Source organism: Pogoniulus pusillus, chromosome 2 (genome assembly GCF_015220805.1).
Source record: "Pogoniulus pusillus isolate bPogPus1 chromosome 2, bPogPus1.pri, whole genome shotgun sequence".
Lineage (NCBI taxonomy): Eukaryota > Metazoa > Chordata > Aves > Piciformes > Lybiidae > Pogoniulus > Pogoniulus pusillus.
Window position 1 is genome coordinate 32,881,195 of NC_087265.1, and position 16,729 is coordinate 32,897,923.

A 16,729-nucleotide genomic window follows, 5' to 3' on the forward strand; every position below is an offset into this window, starting at 1 on the left:
AGACCATGGCACCAAGTGCCACGTCCAATCTTTCCTCACCATCCTTCTCTTTTCATCACCATCCTCTTCCTCAGCACCTCCCCTTTTCCATCATACCTGCCCCTTTTGCACACCACACCTCATTTTCCCCTTTTATACCCCAAACGAGCACCTGGGTTCTGTTGAGTCTCCTCCCACCCCAGGTGTGACCACTTTTGCCTCCCCGCCCCCTTCCTCTTTTTAATGGGCCCAGGAAAGGCAAGCCCCAAGCTTGCCCATTTGGGCAGAGGGATCCTCCTCCCATCATCACTGGTGAGTCCCTGTGGTGCACACTGGGTGTATGGTGGAGGTGATCCAAAGGCCGGGGGGCCTGCGTGGCCCCCCGGCTATGTAGGTTAGGGACTCAACATTACCGCTCTAATGTTACTCACGGGTGGTGGTTGAGCCTCCATGCTTAGGCTGAGCTCCTCCATGTTTAGCTGCTTTTTTCTGCCTGCCTATGAGGAGCTGAACTGGCTGATATGGAAGCTGGCTGAACTGGAAGCTCCACAGGTGAGTATTATTGTGTTGTCATAGAATTGTTTTGGTTGGAAAGGCTCTTCAGGGTCATCAAGCCCAAACTTCAGCCCAGCACCACCGTGGCCATTAAACCATATCCCAAAATGCCAATGCTTGAACACCTCCAGGGATGGTGTCTCCACCTCCTTGGGCAGCCTGTTCCAATGCCTGACTGCTCTTGCAGCAAGAAATTATTTCTCATACCTAACAATTTCAGGTTATTTTTTCTCTTTCTACCACCTGATACTAGGGAGAAGAGACCAACGCCCACCTCACTGCAGTCTCCTCTCAGGGAGTTGTAGAGAGCCTCTCAGCCTCCTCTTCTCCAGCTGAAACACCTCCACTTCCCTCAGTCACTCCTTGCCAGCCCTGCTCTCCAGACCCTTTGCTAGCTTTGTTGCCTGGACACATCCCAGCCTCTCAATGTCCTTCTTGGCATGGTAGCCCCAGAACTGAGCTTGGATTTGGGGTGTGGCCTCACCAGTGCCCAGTATGGGGGCACCATCCCTTCCCTGCTCTTGCTGACTGCACCATTGTTGATCCAGGCCTGGTTCATGGAAAGTGTCAAAGATGGAGCTGGAAATGCTTCCTCAGCCCCTCTTCTGATCCCTGTGGATCACAGACAGTTCCTCAGGGTTGTTTTGAATCCTGCCCACAGGGCTTAAGTAAAGATGGGAAGTTTTTAAACAGAATCACATAATTGACCAAGTTGGAAAAGACCTTTGAGATCATTGAGTCCAACCCAACACCTTCTAATTAACTGAACCATGACACTACGTGCCTCATACAGTCTCCTTCCAAACACCTCCAGGGATGGTTACTCCACCACCTCCCCAGGCAGCCCATTCCAATGCCAATCACTCTTCCTGTGAAGAACTCCTTCTTAAGCCTACTCTGGTGCAGCTTGAGGCTGTATTCTCTTGTTCTGTCACTGACTGCCTGGGAGAAGAGACTAACCCCCACCTGCCTACAACCTCCTTTCAGGTAGTTGTAGCCAGCAATCAAGTCTCCCCTGAGCCTCCTCTTCTCCAGGCTGTGCATTCCCACCTCTCTCAACCTCTCCTCACAAGGCTTGGTGCACTTCTCTGAATGTGTTCAAGCACCTCAGTGTCTCTCTTAAATTGAGGACCCCAGAACTGGACACAGTACTCAAGGTGCCCCCTGGGGCAAAGTCACTTCCCTGGTCCTGCTGGCCACACCATTCCTGATACAGGCCAGGATGCTCAATGTAGCCTGGCTGGAATACCCATCTGTGGTGGGTGGGAGACTCGAGCATCTGGGTGTTTGTGAAACCTAAACCTCCTCAGGTAAAGATGTGATCAGAATAACTGTTCCCATGAGCTTCAAGTGCTTCAGTGTTAAATGGGAAACAGCACAAGATCACACCTCTGCTGCCACTTCCTTGAGTGGTTTCTAGAGACAGCCAGGGTTGGGTGTTCAACCCAGCGCTGGGAGAATCTCCGACCCTTGGAGTGGGGCCCTCCACCCCTGCCTGCTTCTGCCCATTTGAGAATGTATGATCTTGGGGCAAGGGCCAAGGCAGTCTTCTGGCTCAGGAGCTCTTGGGTGAGTCAGTGGATGAAGGGATGGAGGGACAATGGAAGGATAGGTGGAGGGATGGGGGTCCGTGGGGAGAGGTGGAGGATAGGATGGAGGGATGGATAAAAGTATCAGCATAGCAGAGAAATGGCTGAATTCACAGAACTCCTAATGCAGGAGTGAGAAATAACCTGTTCTTCAGCACAGCAGCTCAGCTCCATTTTATGACCTCAGATGCCTCCTCAGGCTGAGCAAAGTCCTTCAAGGACCATCGTAAAGCAAACTTTACAGCTTCTTCCCCAGGAAATGCTAAACAATGCCACAAACTGAGGAAGCACAGAAATCTTCCTCTAAAGGAGCTGATGTGAAAACATCCTTACCAAGGCAGATTAAAATCCATCTAGCCCCATCGTGTCTGTAGGCAGCCAGGGCTGGAGACAGTTGGAGGAGCATCAGGGAAGATATGTATTAGAAATTTTTGGTGGCCTTTTTTTTCCCCTCTGTGAGATGAGTTCACACAAACCCACTATGAAGCTTTACAAGCTTTCAGCCTTCACAGGATGCCACAACTTCCCAATTGTTTGCTGAATAAAAAGGAAAGTCCTCATCGTGAAGCTGCCTGGAAATGTGCTCTGCAAACTCACACAGACCGAATTCAATCTTGAAGGCGAGGACAAAGATTTTCCGGTGAATTAAGGTGGAATTTTCACCAAAAAACACACTTTTTTTGTGCTATGCTTGCACTTCCCCCCCTCTTAGTCCATGAAATTCGGCAGGGGGAACAAACTATCTTCCTGACTTGAGCAAGCAGAGAGAAAAGAAGCAAGATCACTTCCCCTGTTCCTGCAATTTGCTGAGATGACAGAAGCCATTTTTGCACTGAGTGCTGCATTCCACCGCTGTGGCCGAGAGCACTGCTAGAGGACACGGGGCTGTCTTGCACTGGGTCAAGCAAAAGGGGCTTCTATTTCTCCCTTAGCATCTGTGCTCTGGTTTGGGTGCTCTAAGCTTGGATGTCCCAACTAACCTTATTCTGAGCTTGGATGCTTAGACTAAAATCCCGCAGAGAGTGAGGAAAGTAGGATCCTCTCCTTTCATCATTTTAGAGGTTGAGGTTTCAGCAGCTTTGCAGCTTGTCTTCTGCATCTGGGTCTCCATGAACCAAAATTTGCTTCTGCCCTGAGAAGGGTGCCAGGAGCACTGCCAGCAGGGAGAATTTGGTGTTCCTTCATCTCTGTGCACCTTCTGTTTCCCAGGGTTGTGGCTGCTGGGCAAAGCAAAGCCTAGGAACAGACTGCCCAGAGAAGTAGTAGGTTTCCACTCCTGGAAATATTCAAGGTCAGATTGAATGGGGCTCTGAGCAACCTGATCTAGTTAAAGATAGCCCTGCTTATTGCAGGAGAGTCAGACTACATGACCTTTAAAAGGCCTTTCCAACCCAAACCATTTTATGACTGCTCCTTGCAGGAGAGGAAGAAAGCCCTGGAGAAGTCCAGACTGGATCTGGGATGGTCACCCATGGGAACCCCATAAGAAAACAGATGTTATTTGAGAACTTTGTTCCATCCCTTCATCTTGCTTCACTGCAGATACATCTATGAGTGGGTGAGATGCCATCTGGGCTAAGAGAAAAGAGGGAGCAATCTTTTCCTTCTACTTGATAAGCCATGAAACTAGACTCCTCTGCACATGCAATGCCTGGAGGGGAATAACCCCTGACCCCTCCACGGCTTCCAGCCAGGTAAATAACCGCTCTGAAGGATATCTGTTGTGCTCACAAGCATCCTGAGGCTGGGGAAGAGGAGACTGAAAACCCACTGGTGTCATTGCCTCAGGACATTGCTTTGGTTTTGGATGCAAAGCCAACAGAATGGTGGGCAGGATATCCTGACTTCACACTGAACACCCCTGCCACCTGTCACTGTGAAGGGGGAGGAAATCTGGCCTTGAAGGGCTCATCTGGAGCTGCCCGACCATGTGGCAGCCTGGAAACTTGAAGGAAACCTAAAACACTTCCACATGGGAGGGAGGGAGGAAGGATGCTGAATTCAGGTTAGTTAAGCACAAACAGGTCTGATGTATATCAAGATTCAGATTTGTCTGCAGCCACATGGTCACACATCCCTCCCTCATTCCTGTCATGAATAATGCTGGGCCTCAGTCACTTCTCATTCTGGCAATATTCTTGCCCAGAGCAATTTTGCCTGGGCTAAGAGTCAGATGCAGATTTGCCCTATAATTTTTCTTTGACACTCTGCCTAAAATGGAAAAAAAAAAAAAAAAAGGAAGAGAAGAAGAAAAGTGGATTAGCCTTGCTGCAGAGATAAGCAGATGGCTTAGAAAAACCCTCAATTTCCCAGCACCCATTCCTAGGGCAGTAAATCTTGGAGCCTACTGAGCCGCAAGTGTGGCAAGAAGAGTGAAAGCCCAGAGCTGGTGGAGATTTAGAGCTCATGAATTACCCAGTGCTCCTCAGCAGCATGCCAGCATCTCGAATTGTCTCCTCGGGTGATTTGCACCACAGATTTCTGCTTAGCCCACCAGAATGTCAGAGCCCTTTACTCACTCCCTGTATGTCCTCATGTCCTTTTCTCTCCCTCTTTTCTCTTTTCTTTTCTCTCCCTCTTTTCTCTTCTTTTTCTTTTCTCTCCCTTTCTTTTCTCTCCCTCTTTTCTTTTTCTTTTCTCTCCCTCTTTTCTCTTCTTTTTCTTTTCTCTCCCTCTTTTCTCTTCTTTTTATTTTATCTCACTCTATTCTCTTAGTTTTCTTTTCTCTCCCTCTTTTCTCTTCTTTTTCTTTTCTCTCCCTCTTTTCTCTTCTTTTTCTTTTCTCTCCCTCTTTTCTCTTCTTTTTCTTTTCTCTCCCTCTTTTCTCTTCTTTTTCTTCTCTCTCCCTCTCTTCTCTTCTTTTTCTTTTCTCTACCTCTTTTCTCTTCTTTTTCTTTTCTCTCCCTCTTTTCTTTTTCTTTTCTCTCCCTCTTTTCTCTTTCTTTTCTCTCCCTCTTTTCTCTTCTTTTTCTTTTCTCTCCCTCTTTTCTCTTCTTTTTCTTTTCTCTCCCTCTTTTCTCTTCTTTTTCTTTTCTCTCCCTCTTTTCTCTTCTTTTTCTTTTCTCTCCCTCTTTTCTCTTCTTTTTCTTTTCTCTCCCTCTTTTCTCTTCTTTTTCTTTTCTCTCCCTCTTTTCTCTTCTTTTTCTTTTCTCTCCCTCTTTTCTCTTCTTTTTCTTCTCTCTCCCTCTTTTCTCTTCTTTTTCTTTTCTCTCCCTCTCTTCTTTTTCTTCTCTCTCCCTCTCTTCTTTTTCTTCTCTCTCCCTCTCTCCCTCTCTCCCTCTCTCCCTCTCTCCCTCTCTCCCTCTCTCCCTCTCTCCCTCTCTCCCTCTCTCCCTCTCTCCCTCTCTCCCTCTCTCCCTCTCTCCCTCTCTCCCTCTCTCCCTCTCTCCCTCTCTCCCTCTCTCCCTCTCTCCCTCTCTCCCTCTCTCCCTCTCTCCCTCTCTCCCTCTCTCCCTCTCTCCCTCTCTCCCTCTCTCCCTCTCTCCCTCTCTCCCTCTCTCCCTCTCTCCCAAATCCTGTTTGGAGCTGATTTACTTGTAATTAGCTACTATACAGCTGTTTGCAGCTACTTTAGTCAGCTGGAGAAACAAATGCACCAGGATCATGTAGGAGGTCAGATCACAGCTACTGATCTACACCTGACTAAAATCACTCCAACCTTCCCCTCCAGCCAGCTCCAAACTGGCCTTGTAGCAACAATTTTATTAAACCAAAGACAGGGAGCATCTCTACTGTGGGCAGCTCACAGGAGAATACACCCCAGTTTCAAGGCTGCACTCTGGGCAGTCACACCTTGCTTGCTCCAAGAGACAGAGATGTAACTGCAACATTGATTATTACCTCCATCACAGCAAGACGTGGCCAAGCCTTTGGGGCCTAGGGAGCTACCCTTCTCCTTAGCATCTTCCAGGCAGAGTGGTGAAGTGAGACAGATGATGCCATTTCACATCGTGCTGAATGTTACTTGTCTGCCAATCCAAGAGACAGCTCAATGCAGCAAAGCTCTAATTCAGTCAAGTGGGGTCTGGGCCATGCAATGAAGTGTGAAAAGGGAGCTGGAGCTACATGTTCACATCGTCAGGCTGGAATTACAGCCCAAATGATGCTTATCATCAGCTGAGTGATTTCTCACAGGGCAATACTCCTGCCAGGTGAGTTGGGAGAGAAGCATGAAGAGGTCAGCCTTGGGAATTAGAATGTTAGAATGGTTTGGGTTCAAAGGGACCTTAAATGGTAATCTAACTTGACCCCCCTGCAGCAAGCAGGGACATCCTGGAACTAGAACAGCTTGCTCAGAGCCCCGTCAAGCCTGATGTTGAATGTCACCAGGGATGGAGCCTCCATCACTGGGCAACCTCTTCCAGTGTTCCACCACTCTCATAGAAAATAACTTCTTAATGTCCAAGAAGTTCTGACCCTCTCTGAGCTGATGGTATCACTGTGACACTGAGGGGTTTCTGCTGCAGGTCCACCCTGATGTCCCTTAGCAGAAGCCCTCTGCATGGAGCTGTGTGCGGGGTGATGTCCCACAGAATTGTAGAGCAGCAAGGATTGGAAGGGACCTCTGGAAATGGTAAGATCACCACAGGGGAACATGACCTAGGAATAAACCTCGTTTGAAGGAAGTGTGGCAGTCAAAGCATGGAAAGTCCACACTGATGTTTGTGAGGCTGTGCTCAGAACTGTGGGTGCCAAAGAGTAATGCTGCTGGTGCCCTGGTCCGCTCTGCACGTTTCTGCTCTGGCCGCTGTCTACATTTGCTGGGCTGCAGAAAGAATGTGAGCTAAAAGCTGCCCTCTTTTGGCCTTTTATATTTACTACCCTAAGTTCTAGCTGACTAGAAGAGTGGATTAAGAGCTGGGACAGGAATTTCTTAATACTCAGCACTTCATCACCCTGGTGCTAGGTGAGGGACAGCCACGGTGCCTGCAATCGGGTGAACGAGGAATCATCTTTCCCTGCTTAAGATTCACAGATGGAGTCTGTCAATGCTGAAAGACAAACCTGGCTTGACACAGGGGGTCTTTGTAGCAGAGATTAATCCAGATCACCTCCATCCTGGAGCAGCAAACCATACTGCCCCAGGGCCCGGGCTCCAGCTGTGTTAGGGTCAGTGCACAGCCTGGCTGCCAGATAACCACTGCCAGCATGTGGCATTTGTTATCTGCTTTTCTCTTCCTGAGGTCATCTAAAATACGTGGTCTTGTGTGGATAACCTACCCCGGAGGCAGCTCTAACTGCACGGCTTTGAATTGCTTTTCCCATGGTGCTGTGTTCTCTCCAAAGGAGGGGAAACAGCCTCTGGGTGCTTGTGCTTACTGGCAAGTGAAGGACTTGCAAATCAATGTCTCCCTTGCAATCAACATCTCCCGGCATGAATTCTCCATTCCCAATTGCCAAGTAGACAGCATTGGTCAGCACTTGTACGGCAGGCACAGTGCTGGCATCTGCCTGTCCCTGCTATAGACACAGCAGCTCAGCCAATCGGTGACTCCCTCCTGCAAAGGAGCCTAGTTTGATGCCAAACATACTGTGTCATAGAATCATCCCTCTGTGCTGCCTGGCAGCAGCATCAAGGCTGATTCAAAGAGCTCAGGACTAAAAGAACCTCCTAAAGACCACAGAATCAGAAAAATGGTGGGGGGATAGAAAGGACCTCTGCTAAAGCAGGGTTACGTAGGCCAGTAGCACAAGATGGCATCCAGATGGGTTCTGAATCTTTCCAGAGAAGAAGACTCCACAGCCTCCCTGGGCAGCCTGTTGCACTGCTCTGTTACCCCTGAAATCAGAATTTCTGTGTTTGAGTTTGTGCCCATTTGCTCTTGTCCTATTGCCAAGCACCACAGAAATGAGTCTTGCCCTTGCTCCCTTGACACTCTTTAGATACCTAAAAGGTGCCCTCTCCAGGCTAAACAGCCCCCCGGTGTTTCAGCCTTTCCCTGTAAGAGAGATGCTCCAGTGTCGTCCCCCCTCATCATCTTTGTGGCGCTTCACTGGACTATTTTCAGTAGTTCTTTGTCTCTCTTGACCTGGAAGCTCAGAGCTAGTGAGGACAGCTGCGGATGACACTGGCCTCTGTCCTGTTTTTCGGAAAGCCAAAGCCAATAAAATAGAAGCAATCCGAGTTAACCAGACAGGGAAGGTTCAGCAGCACTGGCAAAAGCTGTTTTCTAGGGCCACCTGGTGCTGGTCTAGAGACAAGCTGTGCCGTCATATTTCAGGGAGCCAAAGGAGCTCTTCACACCTAGTGGCTCTAGGGGCTGTAGCCTGGCAAAGTGCTGCCCCTTCTTGCCCCTTCCCATCAGATTTTGAGTCCATTCTGCATTGTCTTGGACAGTGTTCATGTCCATGCTGTACCCATTTAATGTGTGGTTTGGTTCCTGGACACCTTTGCTCAGGTGAACACTTTTTTGAGTCAGTAAAAACAAAAGGCTAATGTGCAGAATGACAAAGCAAAGTGATGTGAAGTGACCTGCTGAGAAGAGCAGCAGCTTTTTCAGCCTAATAGAAACTGGCCTGTGGGGCTCCCTGATAACCCCAGCTAGGGTTTAAATCAGCAAGGATCTGAGCAGTGAAGGGCACAGAAAGACCCAAATGGGCTGTGAAGAGGAGGGGAGTTGAACTGTCCTGTGCCCTCAGAGTGAATGACCACATTGGCCACAACCAGAGCACCCAAACTATCTCTTTTGTGCATTCCAGCTGATAACCTTTCCCAGCCTGCATTTACCCTCACTCAACCCAGATTGTGTTTTCCTTGTGGCATTTGAGCATTTTTTGCTGCCTCAGAGCTGTCCTGTCCTCATCAGTCCCCAACCCATGCTGACCATTCCCAGGCACGAAGAGCAAACCAGTTGGGCTGTGCTGTGTACTCTTGGTGCTGCTTTTTCCAGGACTTTTATAGTGTCTCTCCTGAGCTTGTCCTCTCCAGGCTAAACAGACCCATCTCCCTTAGCTTTTCCTCATAACAGAGGTGCTTTAGCCCTCTGACCATCTTCTCCTCTGGATCTCCTCCAACAGATTCATGTCCTTCTTGTGCTGCACCAGAGCAAGACACAGTACTCCATGTAGGGTCTCACAACAGCAGAGTAGAGGGGCAGAATCACCTCCCTCAGTGTGCTGGTTGTGGTGCTTTTGATGCAGCCCAGGTTGACTTTTGGGCTGCCAGTGCACATTGTTGGCTCATATAAAGCACCTCATCAACCAGCACCTCCAAGTCCTTCTCTGCAGGGCTGCTCTCAGTCCACTCATCACCTAGCCCAAGTTTGTGCTTGGGGTTGCCTTCACCCAAGTGAAGGACCTTGTGCTTTGCCTTGTTGAACTTCGTAAGGCTGACATGGATGCACCTCTTCAGCCTGTCAAGGTCCCTCTGGGTGGCATCCCTTCCCTCTAATATGTCAACTGCACCACACAGCCTGGTGTCATCAGCGAACTTGCTGAGGGTGCACTGTCCATGTCAGTGAAAAAGATGTGGCACTTCGAGGTCCTCAGAGCAACTGCACAGTGCCACGATGCGACAGGGGGGTTCTTTGCATTTATGGCACTTGAACTGGAAAGGCCGAGAGCAAAAAGCTCCCTATCTAACCCCACGCCCTTTGCAGCAGCCGATTTGCCTTCGAGCGCTGCAGTTCCACCTCGGTGGGATTCTTGTTCTTGCGCTCTGATGTCGCTAGGGGGAAGCGTTTGACTGCTGGATGGAGCTGCTGCCCGCAGGGTCTCAGCTGGCCCCACTCGGCTGCTGGTAACTCACGGCTGGACTCGCTGGGATCTCCAGGGCATGTCCAGCCCTTCAGTTCCCAATCCCCACGCACCTGCTCTGCACTTGCCTGGCTTAGGCTGCAGTTTCATTTCAGAAGTCGGTCGTGGGTCAGATCCTGTTCAGTATCTTCATTAATGATGCGGGCAACGGGACACAGTGTGCCTTCAGAAAGCTGGCAGATGACACGGAGCTGGGATGAGTGGTTGGTACATCACAGAGGGTCGTGCTGCCGTCCAGAGGGACCTCGGCAAGCTGGGGAAAATGGGCTGCTGGGAACTTCGTGAAGTTCAAGAAGGAGATGTGTGAAGTCCTGCAGCTGGGGAGGAGCACCCCCAGGCATTAGGATGGGGGGAGGGGGGTGGGGGGGTGGTGACGGGACGGGACACGGACGGCACTCGTATAGATAGTAGTTCTGCAGAAAAAGAGCTGCGAGGTCCCTGTGGCACTGAGGTGGAAAGGAGACAGCCCACCCAGTCTAGTGGGAGACGTCCCTGACCGTGGCAGTGTGGTTGGAACTAGATGGTCTTTAAGGTCCCTTCCAACTCAAGCTATTCTATGTTCCCAAGAACATGTCCTTGCTGCAAAGACAGCCAATAGCATCCTGGGCTGAGTTAGGTAGGTGTTGCTGGCAGACCAAGGCAGGTGATTGCTCTCCTCTGCTCGGTGCTAGTGAGGCCACCCCTGGATTGCTGGGTCCAGTTCTGGGCTCTTTGATGCGAAAGAGACATGAACTTAGTGGAGAGAGTTCAGTAAAGCACCACAAAGAGGATGAAGGGACTGAAGTCCCTCTCATCTGAGGACAGGCTGAGAGAGCTGGCACTGTTCAGCCTGGAGAAGACTCAAGGGGATCTGGTACGTCAATACCTCTAGGGAGAGCGCAGTGTGGATGGAGCCGGGCTCTTTTCGGTGCTGCCCGGAGCCAGGATCAGAGCGATGGGTACGCACTGAAGCACAGGAGGTTACCTCTGAAATCCAGGAGACACTTTTTCAGTGTGAGGGTGCCCAAGCAGTGGCACAAGCTCCCAACCTGGAAGACAGAAAAAAAACCAAGACAGAAAATTGCTGCTACTAAATGATACCTTAAACAAATCTGACTTACCTACTTATGCATTCTGGTCTTGCTTTAAGTTTTCCTGTAAATTTGGGATGCAGAAGAAGCAATTTAAATGGAGGAGATTAATTAATTAGTGTCAGTCACATGCAGCCCATTCACCAAATGGGAATGCTCCAGAGAATTTAGAGTTGTTTCAGGCTTTTTCCTTTTTCTTCTTTTTCAAAGATGAGTATTTCTTAGAGGTTTCTTATCAACCAGCAATCTACAACAACAAAGCAAGAAGCCACATCTTCTGAAACACAGATAATGTCACCATTATTTCTTGCTGTATTTCTTACAGGGTTTTATATCCTTAAGTTTAAAAACTGGGAGAGCTGATTGTTTAGTAATCTTTGCTTTCCTTGTAAAAGAAACCCAAACAAACCCAAAACCTTACTATTTTTTAAAGTCTTACGGATGTCAAGCTAGCTGCAGAATGGAGAGTTAAGGACCATGAATAATGAATGAACCTTCATGACTTCCAAGAAACCGAGCCAAGGTCTTGGGGTGTTTGCTGTTTCAGTGTTGCTAGCCCCACAGGAGGGTGTACAATGGCATTTTCAAGATGGTTTGGCCAGGAATTTGCACTGAATGTGAACATAAATCAGTCTGCATGGCTTTTTTTCCTGGCCTGGAATAAAACCACTGCTGCATCCTGCAAAGTTCCTTTCTCCTATTAAATAATGCCAAAACTCCATCAACAGCTAAGGGGCTGGGAACCAGGTATAGGCCCCAGGAGCTTCACCAGAGTCATTTCTACTGGCAAAAAGTGTATTAATTGTGAAGGAAAGGTTATGGTGTCATGGAGGGATGCTACAGTGCCTGATAGAGGACAGCTCTCATTTTCCAGGCTCTCACCTCACCCAACAAATATAATGGGGCTCAGCACAGATAAATAGAAGTGACTACTGTTTCCTAATGAGATTTTACACGGGTGACAAAAGCCATTCTACACAGCCTGCTCTGCATTGCTCCACCCAGCAGCAAGAGAAGTCCCTGCCTGTATGGCCACAGCAAGTCCTCCCAAAGGCAGGATATGCCCATCACCATCATATGCCCCTCATGAAAACACCTCTGGCTCTCATTAAGTGCCTGCAAATCAGATCAGCACTTGGTTAACAAACTGGTTTTCCAGTACAGCTATTTGGAAACACTTTAAGCCTTTAGGTGGATTTTATGGTGGCTGAAATATGTGATGATGGGAAGATGTGGCAGGAATGGACAATATATCTCCCAGGCATTCTTACTCCTCTAATCGCTTCTAACCCCAGACGCATTTCAGCATCCACCACCTTCTTCCAGAGGAGCTGTACCCTATGGGAGTCACCCTCTCTTTTTTGAGCTGAGGTTTGTCCCTGCCAGCTTTATTTGATTCCTTCCTGGGAACATCCCTGCCAGCTTTATTTGATTCCTTCCTGGGAACATCCAGTCTGCCTAGAGAAGGCAACATCTTTCACTTTGAGAAAGTGGAACAGCAAAAGCCCAGGTCTTCAAGAAGATGCATCTAAGTTGTAATGAAGGAGGAGCTGGAAGCCCAGGTTTCTGAAGATGAGAATTGCTGAGCCACTTTCAGTTGCCTTAACAAGAAGGAGGGACAGCACTTTTCTAGGAAAACATGATCTGGCATGTGGTATAATGGGCGACAAGGCTGGTGAGAGGCCTTGAGCACAGCCCTACGAGGAGAGGCTGAGGGAGCTGGGATTGGTTAGCCTGGAGAAGAGGAGGCTCAGGGGTGACCTTATTGCTGTCTACAACTACCTGAGGGGTGGCTGTGGCCAGGAGGAGGTTGCTCTCTTCTCTCAGGTGGCCAGCACCAGAATGAGAGGACACAGCCTCAGGCTGCGCCAGGGGAGATTTAGGCTGGAGGTGAGGAGAAAGTTCTTCACTGAGAGAGTCATTGGACACTGGAATGGGCTGCCCGGGGAGGTGGTGGAGTCGTCGTCCCTGGGGCTGTTCAAGGCAGGATTGGACGTGGCACTTGGTGCCATGGTCTAGCCTTGAGCTCTGTGGTAAAGGGTTGGACTTGGTGATCTATGAGGTCTCTTCCAACCTTGATGATACTGTGATACTGTGATACTGTGATAATCTGAAAGATTCTCTTCTGGAAATGGGAGTGATTGCTGCATGGGTCATTGGAATATGAGATGACTGGGATACGGGATCAGAGCTGGGAAGATGACATCACCCCAAGTCACCCTGTCTGACATGCTGCTTGCCAAGATGTTCGTCCCTACATGAAGATACTGCCAGCATCTCCCCTAAGTCCTGCCTGTGGGGTAGCTGGCTCTGTTGCTAGTTGACTTGGTGGAGCCAGGCTGCTGCATTGCAGGATGTCCCCAGCATAGCACAAGATGACCTTGAAGTCAGCATCTCAGGCATGGGATCCAACAGCAGTGGTGTTTGAGCTGAATGTTGCAGGGCAATGAAAAAGAAGTGCTGCATGAATCCTCCAGGGTACTGTCCCATCACATCCTCTGGAAACTTTCTCCTCTCCAGAAAGGGACATGGTAGTTGTACAAGCTGAAGGATGAAAGTCTGCTCTAGGAGCTTTCTTGTCAGAAGAGATAAACGTCCCATCTTGTGCAGCAGGGAGAAATGGAAACGGGTTGACCTCCCCCATTAGCATCACTTAGAGTAGAGGAAAGAAGCACTAAAAAGAAGCTTGGTGATTTGTTCTCCTTTAAAAATGTTCCTGTCATCACACTCCATTATTTATACCAGCAGCACTGTTGGCACTGAGCCTAGTCTGGTAAGAAAATTACAGAGAGATATTCCCTCCTCTTTCTGCCACTTTCCTGCCTTCTCTCTGGAGGACACATGGGGCTGCACTAGTTTATGTGTGCTAGTTTGAGCCTAGCTAGAATGTTTTGGTGAGAAGAATTAGATTACAGGCTGTGAAAAGGAAACAATGGTGATGTCTACTTCACTCATAGGCTTACTGAGATGAACATAAACATAGATAACAGAGTCACTCTCTGTCTCTCTGGGGCTGAGCCTCTCTCTCTAACCTAACCTGCCATCTCTGTGACTAATCCATCTGCTTCCTAAACCCCCTGGCCGACCCTCCAAGCTACCTTGAGCATAAGGCCAAGTCTTGGGTAAGGTAGAGGGGTGGGAGGAAGGTGGAAGGACAGTCGGGAGCCCCTCCTGGGGACTCAGGTTTCTGGGAGGGCTGTTGTGTTTCTGTATTATTTCTTAACTTGCATATTCCTGTATATAGCTGTAGATACTGTAAATATCTGCTTGTATATTGAGCTAAGCTGTAAATATAAAGCTTCATTCAATTTCCAGAGGAGCTGAGTCTAGTCTGGGTGATTTCCCAAAGTGAGGGGGTAGGGGGCGGGTAACACTCAAACCATCACATTATGACATAAAAGCCCTGCCTGGGACACCTGGGGATTTGTGCCATCATTTGCTGTGACACTCATTAAATTAATTGGTGACTTTTGGACCTTGCTGCATGGATGTACAGAACACATTGTAGAGTGTAGAAGAAGGGCAGCTTGGGAATGCACAGGAGTGATGAGGTGCTTTTGGGCCAGGAAAGGATTAGCTGGGTCTAGGGCAAGGAGTCACAGCAGCCTCACTCAGCTCAGGATTTGAGGTGCTGTGCTTCCCCCTAAGAGCTCCCTCTTTCTAAGCCACATCTATCATCTCCATCTCTTCTACCACCCCAGGCCAGTTTGCTTTTCTGCCTTGCTTCTGTTCTGCTAGTGGATGTTCAGGTAACAGTGTCAGTCACCGCTGTGCAACCCTAAAGCTTGATAAACACGAGGAACCTGAACTTCTCATTTTACAGGGCTTGGAGCTTCAAGAAAAAAAACAACCAACCAACAATCTCTTTGTCTCCCAACATGTCCCCCATGACGTTCAAAGACTGGGCAAGATCAAGGACAGGTGCTTCATGGTTTTGTGGGAAACACAACAAGCTTCATTTTTATTTTACCTTTTAAAACAAGAAGAACACATATCACCCTTCCCCTGACCTCACTTCCCATCCCACTTGCAGCATCTTCACCATTAATTCCCATAGATCTTGACCCAAATGTCAAATCTTTGGCACATTCCACCTGCTCATCCTATGTGCAAAGCTCCAGCTCTGATTTTCTGTGGAGGTCACCAGAGACATCAGGACCAGTTCACTTTCCTCTTGAACTTTCTCGGCCCTCCGGAGACAGCTGTGACTCAGCTGCTGCAATCAGGAAATAACAAGGAGTGGCAGGAACACCCTCGGGGGAAAACCCACAGAATCAGATTTCTCTTTAAGCATTATGACCTGCTCACCACCATGAATGACTGTTGCCCAGCCAAGGTCCGAACTGCATCCTCTCATTTTCAAAGCATTAAAAAAGACATCACCTTGTCATCTCTTTTGGCTGGGCTTTGGAGAGCAGCAGAGGTTTCCAAAAGCTTTGCTAGCTTGTGTCTTTGCAAGGTCCTATGCCAGGTAGGACTCACGCCTATGGTGTGATTCCAGAGAGGATTTGGAAAGGAGAGGAGCTGCTGATTGCAGGTGAAGGTGGGAGAAAATTGGGTGAGTTCAACCCTTCAACTCCACAGTGACATAAGAGAACCATGGCACAATTTTGAGCATCTCTGCACGCCTCTAAAATCTATGTAGAAAAAGAGCAAGCAGTGGTTTGGATCAAACACCAGGCAAGCAGTCAATAGAAGCAATGGGTTGAGGTACCACTTTCATTCTTGGGGCTGATGCTCACATTAATTGTCTCCAGCCCTGCTACTACACATGCATGCACAAGTGGCCATGCTCTGGCCATTTAGGAGCAGCAGATTTTGGAGAGTCCTTGGCTTTGTCTCTCCAGTAGCTGACCACTAAACTCTAGGGCAATCTACAGAGGGATGCACGGCCATTTGACATAGAAATCTGGTTGGGAGAGGTGGCAATATCTATCAGTAGACAACTCTCCCATTGCACACTATCCATTGCACACTGGCAATCTCACAGTGTGCTCCCTTTCCTGCCTGCAAGACATCTGGGTGCTTTGCTCCATCTCAACCACTGCTGGGGAACTGTACTACTTGCAGAGAACCAGGTGGATGGTCACTAAGAATCTTCAAACCTCGTGGAATGCAACTCTGACAAATCAAATGGAGTGCCCTCTTCAGGTCCTTCTCCAGACTCTAGAAACATTTAGCTGTTTGGAGATGGCCTTCTCTTATTTTTATACATGTCTCCTCCTCCCCATAGCAATTTCCATCACAAGTGACTGGATAGAGGGATTGAGAGACAGAGGGATAGAGGGCCAAAAGAGTGAAAAGTTATGAGTAGCTCAGCAAGAAGCAGGGAAAATAGAGCCTAAGAAGCCCTGGCCAGGAGGCAATGGACATTGAGTTTTCTGACAGTAGTTTAAACTCTGCCTCCAGTGGCTGCAGGGTCTGACATTCTCCACCTTCAAATAGCTCATAGTTTCTCTTGGGTGGTGGCCATTTTCCCACTAAAAATTGAAAAACTCATTTAAAAAGTACCAAAGATGACTAATACCCGAGGCTGCCTCCCACCCTATGTCCATAGCATGGTCAAGTGTTTTGGATCCATTACTTTTCCTGCTTGTGGACCCCATCCAATGCCCCTTGGCAGTGTATCATCTCTGGGAGCTCTTCTTCCCTGAGATGCCAAACTGTCTTGCAGCCCAGGGCTCTAGTGGGAAAAAATGAAGTCAGCATAGCTCCTCCAGGCTGTGAAAGCAAACATGGGCTCAAGCATTGGCTGAGGAGCTCCTTATCTTCTGGCTACTG

At 48.7% G+C, this 16,729-nt stretch overlaps 1 long non-coding RNA gene across 1 annotated transcript; it reads left to right on the forward strand.

Moving 5' to 3' along the window:
- Positions 1 to 255: 255 nt before the first annotated feature.
- Positions 256 to 1,146, forward strand: LOC135184185 (uncharacterized). The gene is made up of 3 exons (XR_010305889.1): positions 256 to 291; positions 459 to 531; positions 788 to 1,146. It is a non-coding gene; the product is annotated as an uncharacterized LOC135184185 (long non-coding RNA).
- Positions 1,147 to 16,729: the final 15,583 nt, after the last annotated feature.